Raw genomic sequence first — 7,869 nt, forward strand, 5'->3', positions numbered from 1 at the left:
ACAAAGGAGTTGCCTCCTTTGCTATCGTGGGCGTTAACGACTCGGGTAAAACATTAACGGCAGGAAAATAAAAACTAACTACTCAGGGACAGCGGAGGAGGCGGCTATAGCCATAGCGATGGTCAGCACCATAGCGGTTACCATAATTAGCGACTCCAAATCTCCAAATCTACTATAAACAATTTTGCGAGGGGCATGATCTCCAAAGAGACAGAGCGAATTTTAAGATATAAAGACTGCATGGACCCAAACAGAGGTGGAATTAATTTGGGTGCCGGCACACTCGGGAAACAAAGAAAACGAGATCGCTCACAGTATAGCTCGAGGTTATGTCAGCCGAGCAGTGAGCCAGGTTGATTCCCCAATTTCTCGAGAGATGCACTAATCTCATTTTATGACTACACTAATCACTTTAAACTAGAAAAACGGATATATCCTCCACCAGACAAGAAACTACACTGTAAAAACAAAAACACCTTTTTGGGAATTTGTCTGAATAAAAACACACTTACACCCTGAGTCTAGGGTGTTCGTACCATTGGAAATCACCTCTTGCATGCCAAAGGGGTGCTTTGGTTGGAGAATATGCCTTAGGGTGTTACGGGCAAGCAATATCACCTAACATGCTGGGGGTATATGGCTGCGTAACTTCGTAGCCTTTTATGCACAAGCGGCGCTGGTAATATAACCCAACACCTAAATAAAGGACCAAAAGTAACGCTAAAATTAAAATTACACATGAGTGCTTTCTAAAAATGAAACAGAAACTGAAAGAAAATTTCACCGCCAGGAGGCCGCCGGTAGCTACGAACGCTCTTTTCAAATTTCACAATATGGCCGTTAGCATTGTGGGGTGCGTTTCGACCACGTTTCGGCGAATGCTGAATGTGCTTCTTCGATTGTGTACCCTCGTGAAATGTGTTGCATTTCCCATGCATATGTGTTCAGAAGTGTGTACGCTTGTGAAGTGTACATGTGGTGTTTAACGCAAACGGGCATTTATCGTGTCGGCAAGTGTCCGGGCTTCTTTTTGCTTTGCTCAGGCCGAAGGACTGCTGCACCGCTTTATGTTTGAGATGTTCGAAAGAAGAAGGCATGGACGATTTTTTTTTCTGCGTGACTTAGAGGTATATGCGCCGACTACATTGCACTCGCGCTGAAATCGCACTGGTTGGTTCGGTGTCGGTGATACGAAGGCGGACAGCGTACTTTGCGGCTGACGCAATCGTCTGTAAAGGTAAGCCTATTCTCACGCATATTGCGCTTTGTGGGAACAGTGTCCTACCGGATTGCTGCATTCTGTGTCTTTTTGTGCCGGAACGCTCCAGAATTGGAATGAAAACGTGAGACACGCGCTTGTTTTCACCTGGCTGCCAAAATGACATCGCACATGTGGTAGATGTCGCGGCGAGTTACGCAGATTTCGCGCAAGAACATTAGTCTCAACTTTCTTGAACAGAAATAATGTATGTGCCACGTTTCCTTGCATTTTGTACGCGCAGGAGGTTCACGAAACGATTTTCGTTTCTTGACAGTTTGATACTTGCGCTCAGTTCGCAACGACTCAGTTTTGTTCTACCGTTTCCGTTCGTGCGCAAGGTCATGTTGGCGTACTACCTTAATTCTCCTAGCACTCTCGACTCCCCCCTCCTCCCTTATCTCTTACACTTCGCGCTCCCTCTCGGGAAACCTCTTTCATGCTTCGTCGTCATCTTTCACTCAGAGTGCTGCGACCCCCCCCCCCCCCCCTTTTTTTTTATTTACTCTGAGCATAGCCGCGCACCGTCCTGCTGCTCGGGGAGCGTCCTCCCGCAGCCCTTCTGTTTAAACTTTTTGTTCGGGGAGGCTATGTTCGTTCTCGGCGGCCGTTCAGCGCGGCACGCCTCTGCGCTGGTGCTCTCGGCATCGAAGTGCGCTGGTCGGCCGGCCTGGTTGCATAATAGTTTATTCCAAACTGCGTAAACTATATGCCGCTATCACCAGCCTGTGTTAACTTCCCCGCGTGTGGATTTCCCTTTTTTAATCACAATGGGAGCATTTTTCATTTTACGGGGACCATATTTTGCGGTTGCATGGAGTGTGAAGTTGCATTTTTATTATGCTGCTTTTGTTATGGCGTTTACTTTCGCTCTCGAAGAATCATTTAGCTACGTATTTTATTTTCAGCAAGACTTCAATTAAGGCACTTGTACACGTGCTAAGTCAGCTGATGTGGTTCAAACCATCCAGTTTTCATTATTTTTGTGGTCACATTTCAACATAACTGTTTGACGGCATTACTTGATTTTTGTAGTGTCTTTAGACTAGAATAAATGTATATTCGATGCTGATGCCTCAGCATTTAAGTAGAGGTCGACAGCTTGAATTATGTGGCCAAATATTGTACCGGATGTTGCTGTTACAGAGTTTGATTCTGACCAGATGTTTACTTTTTTTGTCTTTTGCTTAAATGTACATATGAAGCGGTTATGATAGCCTTAGTGACATATGTTTACCTTCTTTGCTCATCACAGTGCGCATATTGCAGGTAAATTTGGAGCTTACTGTTATTAAAAAATTTGTAATGTATGTGTTGAAAGCAGTTTACTGATTTAAAGGGCCCAGAAAACAATTTGTCTTTCATATGCTAACACTGCATGTCTGTAGATTGTCTCTAAGAATTGAAGCCTACTTTTTAAAGCTGAGCGGGGACCCTTAGTTTAGAGATATATTACATAGTTTATTGCCATTCAGCCGTGTGCCAAGTTGAGGGAAGGAGGATCATAATTTTTGCTTTGTTATTTTTTATATTAGACTTTCCTTAATATTGCTTGCAGTTTGGCGATGAGTGGCAAAATACTGATGGTTTTTTCAGTTTTCTAACCTTAGTAAATATTTGTATTGTTTTTTTCAGATATGTACAAAGGCATCAATTGCCTTAGCTTGTGTACAATGATTTTTAATATTCAGTTACTTGAAACATTGAGTAAAATGAATTCTTTATAGCTACCATTCACACAAACTTGCAGTTCTTACATGACGTCAACATGCTGATCAAGAAGGACGGCAAAGAGGCAGTTGAAATTGGCCTTAACAAGACACTTGTCTTGGTTTTGAAGGACACCATTCGTGCAAGAAAAAAGGACATTGCCCGGGTGCTCGAAGTATGTTCTGAGGGAATGCGTGAAAGGAGAAAGAAGCGTAAGTATTAAGCTGTTTCCTTCTGTTTGCTGCATGTGCTATCTAATTGGCAGTTTTTCGCTAAATGCCTACATTTTTGCATTTTGCATTGCCTTATAATATACTAAAAACATGGCTGAGCATCAGAAAGAATAAGAAAACCATAACTAGCCTGTGCATTTCTTCATATGTAACAATTTTTGCATTAGCTAAATTTAAATTACCTATTATTCTTCTCCATTGTAATGGTGCAGCCTTTTCGAATCTGTTCAACTAGTAGCAGAGAATTATGTGATGCCTGATTCAAATCTTCACAAGCTTTGCTAATTTTTGCTGTCAGATGTTTGGCTTTCAATTTGCGTGCCTCTACATGTTTTCAATTTTGTTTATTTGCCTTCCTAAATTAGACAATAAATTATCGCCTCAAAACTCGGCTGTCTCTTTTTACCTGCAAGGAGGTACACCATTGTTGTGTTGCTTATTTCTATTGTAGATGTACAGACAGTATGCATTCTGCAACTCTTGGCAAACATTGGGAACCAGCCGGGAGCTCTGAATGTTATGTTTGTATCATTTGTAAGTTTTCTCTTTCTCATTTGAATATTCAGGAAGCCTACTTGAAACCGACATTATTAGCGAATTTTCTTTGTTTCTAAAATGGTTTACAGTCTAACTTGTTATATGTATTAGTGATTCATAATTCAAATAGAAATACTACACAAGTTTTCATCACAACTGTGAATTCTTTGCTGTGAAAGGATTATTTGCACTGTAAGTACAATCAAAAGCCCTTTTAAGAGACTCCTGCCATCACATGCTTACCACGTCGTATTGCATACAAGAGTCACCTGATGAAGCACTGGTAATGTCAAGATTGGTGCAGTGTGCCATTTGACTAAGCACTCTGCTGCAGTGGACCAGCAGTGCTTTATCAGATGGCTCATGCAGGCAGCTTGGCGGGGTTTAGCATTTGTTGGAAAGGGGTCTCTCAACCTGCTCATGCATGCTAGTACCTAACATGTTCCTAATGTCTGGAATATATAATCTGAGACTGCTTCAAAAGAAATATTTCCACATTGTCTTATCCTACAGGCTTCTGAAGGTGGGTAATGCAGTTTAATAGCTGTTTTAAAAAAATGCTGTAATTTGCTAGCCAAGTTTGAAATGATGTAATAATTTTAATTCTTCTGAGATTAGGTTTACCACGTTGGTTGGGAGAAAATACTGCTGTGTTTCAAGGTTCATGCTGTATAAATATAATGCCTTCAACTACAGATGCTAACATTTCATGCATAACCATGTGGCACTGTCATAGACATTCTCATTTATAGTAAACATTCTCAATAAATCCAAATTGTTATTTTCGCATTTCAAGTTAGTCAACATATTTTTAGTATTCGAACCTTTAGTATTTCAAAGTGCTCAGACTGCCTGCCGCTATAACGATTACAACTTCTTGAACACTTGAGCTTCCTGCCGCCTCTTGAGGCTCACCACTGATGTTCTGGATGTCTATGCATACAATGTGCTATGCGTCGAAAATGTTAACATACCATGCTTCAGTGTTGACATTTTTTAGAGCTTCTGCTAATTGGTTGTTTGGTAATGCTCTGCTGTTGCACATGTAATTGTCGCTCAACTCAAAGCTCCAGTGTACAGTTTCAATGAATAATGTGTGATGGAGTTTCAGAACTGCCACATAGAGCAGCGAGAACACTTTTTCCTTGTTACTAAACCTTAAATGTAAACACTTCAGGAAGCATTGCGATGCCCTAGGGCTTGGCTGGTTCATACTTAGCACAAGAAGACGTGCAAAAGTTCAGAAATGCATTATGTGTTATGTATACATGCACTTTGATTTTTTTTTGTAGTGCCCCATCACTAAGTATGCTCTTTCCACGTTTTTTTTTTTGTTTGGTTCTGCAGTATCTACTTGGCCAGTGCAGGGTATCTTGTAGGCCTTGTGTGAAGCCTTCAATTGAGCCAGCTGTTAATATTTTAGTAGTAAACACCGTGCTGCAGTGCTGTTTATTCTTTATTTACATTTTTAACTATCATAATAAGCATTCCAGTTCATGTGAAATGAAAAGTTCGTGGGGCAGCATAGAAGTTCTCTAATCCAGGTGCTTTTGATGAGTGTAGCCATTTTTGTTTGATAAAATAGCTTACATAATCTAAAATTACCATGCAACAGCATGCTGCATGAATAAAAATAGGTTGACCTTATGTGCTCTCATTTATGACTTGATCAGACTGCTGGCTTTGTGCCTCCTGAACCAACCATAACAGTATACTCTGCATTGTTAATTGTGAGATAACCTCCAGTGGTTTCCGATAGGACCCTTTTCCAGCACACTGCTGTACACTAAAGGGGCATTGGCGTATTCTAAATATAGAGTAGAAAATATGTTGAATTTGCTTTTTGCCAGGTGCAGTGCATATTTATACAGCTGCTCTGTTATGCACTTCTTTCACAATTTTATCAAGGAACAGGAAGAAAAGCCTGCCACGCCGTGCGTCGGATATACTGGGAGCAGCATCAAAGAAGCTGAAGAGCATTTCTCCTTCATTCAGCAGTGGAAGCTTCTTCGAGTCATCGACTCTACTTAGGGTATTGTTCCAATAATGGGTCGATTTTGGCTGTTCAATCTGACATATGACAAGGGGTCCGACAATTTGTGCTGCTTTATACAGCACCCCTTTTTGGGCGTCTGCGTGTCGAAGCCAAGATGCGCTGCACGACGCTTTATTTCATCGCTTAAGGCCGAATTTTATGCAAGCGCACGCGTTGACACTGACAAAGCATAGGATTAATATTGTGTACTGCGATTATTGTTGCATACGACTAAAAGTTTTGTTGGTGTTTTTTCAGAAATGTCATCATGCTGTTGTGTTCATTGTTCGGTTCTGTTTTTGAAAAAAATTGTATACTTTGTTGTCTGCATTTGTTGAAACTGTTTTGCTTCTTTCATTTTTTAGGTATTTACGTACATATCATGTATGTTTTTTGCCCGTCTGCTAGGCTCTCGGTGGAGAGTGGCAGTATTTTTAAATAAATGAGGTTCCATAGCACGCATCAATGAAGAAACAGAACACAAGTGCCCCCCTGCCCCCCCCCCTCCCTCCACCAGCACCCGAGCACCCACTAGCCCAAACCCTGACCCTTCTATGCCGAATAAAAGACTTCCAGTTTCCTTCTGTGTGACATTTTTTTTTTGTAACATGCTCTGTGAATGTGAAAAAAACAATCATACTGGCATGGGCCATTCGAGATGTCAAAATATTGGCATGCAGCATCTCTTTACATGCTCATTTGGCATTACAGGTGGTTAAAAGGAATACCATTAAGCTTGATTGCAAATGTTCACATAGTAAAAGCATTAAGGAACGTGTAGTGGCAAAAGTAATTCCTAATTAGGGAATGAAATATATGGACGTTATCGGCACTGATTTTTATCAAGGGGTGTAAGGGTGCAATGCCACTGCTTCCACCCTGCAATAGGGTGTAAAGGTGATGAAAACACCCCAGTGCATTGGCCCCATAGAAGGGTGTTATGACCAACCGAAGCACCATCTTTGAGGGTGTACTGGCACTCTGAAGCCACTTTTTTTCAAGGGTGCATGGGTGTTAGTTATAGACATGCGAAAACACCTAATAAGGTGTTTTTGTTTTTACAGTGTAGACAAAAGGCAGGAAGTAATCTGGCGTCGGCTCCACACGCGTGCCTTCTTCAGCCGTTCTTAGCGCACATGTACCCAGCACAATACAATCCAAATTTTAAACACTGCGGCGAAATAGCAGGATACGATCATATATTATGGAGCTGCAAAAAAGCGCCGCTATCAGCGGACCTACTACCAGTCCCTTCTTTAGAGCGGTGGGAGGCTATACTGGCCAGCTCAGACCCGTTAACGCAAGTTCGGGCTACTGAGTGGGCTCAAAAGGTCGCCGAGAGCAACGGACTTGAGGCCATCTAAGTGTAGCGCCCACAAATCGCTCACTGCTGGCAATAAATGTTTTGCAATCCAAATCGACGAGGGCGGGATCAGACGAAATTAATTTCTTCTGGGCCGCTCGTCAGCAGCTAAACTCTCCATGCTCGGCAGAAGCTTTTCGATGGAGGCGAAAAGCAAGGCGCCCGTGTGCTTTACGATGTCAGTGCACGTTAAAGGACCCCAGGTGGTCGAATATTCCGGAGTCCTCCACTACGGCATCTCTCACAGCCTAAGTCGCTTTGGGACGTCAAACCCCAAAAACCAAACTAAACCACTCTCCTTGACTTCCATGTCTAGCGCGTCTAAGTTCACCGGCGTTCAATAATTCGTTTACAGGAAAGGAAAGGCGCAACATCCGTCACTCGCGGAAGGCAAGAAGCGCCGCCCGGCAGCGTTGGAGCGCACTTATTCCCGCTTGTCCGGGGCAGGAGCGCACTCGTTCCCGCTTGGTCCGGAAGACATGGGCGTCGTGATGGGTGGCTGCTCCTGGCCCTGTGGGCTGGGACAGGTAGGTCACCGCTGTTTGTGGCGGGGGCTGGCCTGCCACCGAATGGTTATCTGTTGTAGGCCGTCACTGCACCCGCCATCGCTTCGGTGGTGGACGGGGGCGTTCTCAGCGCTTAAGGTGAACGGACGCACTGGCATGAGCTCCGTGTTCCGACACCGATATCAGCGATAAATTGTTCCATCGACCTCGAATCTTTGATGTATTGA

The 7,869-nt window shown here is 42.9% G+C and overlaps 1 long non-coding RNA gene across 1 annotated transcript; it reads left to right on the plus strand.

Moving 5' to 3' along the window:
* The first annotated feature begins 1,131 nt into the window (after positions 1–1,131).
* On the plus strand, positions 1,132–3,736 carry LOC146186993 (uncharacterized). The gene is made up of 3 exons (XR_014708187.1): positions 1,132–1,237; positions 3,009–3,180; positions 3,653–3,736. It is a non-coding gene; the product is annotated as an uncharacterized LOC146186993 (long non-coding RNA).
* The last annotated feature ends 4,133 nt before the right edge of the window (positions 3,737–7,869 follow it).

Source organism: Amblyomma maculatum, chromosome 6 (genome assembly GCF_055883805.1).
Source record: "Amblyomma maculatum isolate TAMU_Amacu chromosome 6, ASM5588380v1, whole genome shotgun sequence".
NCBI classification, from domain to species: domain Eukaryota; kingdom Metazoa; phylum Arthropoda; class Arachnida; order Ixodida; family Ixodidae; genus Amblyomma; species Amblyomma maculatum.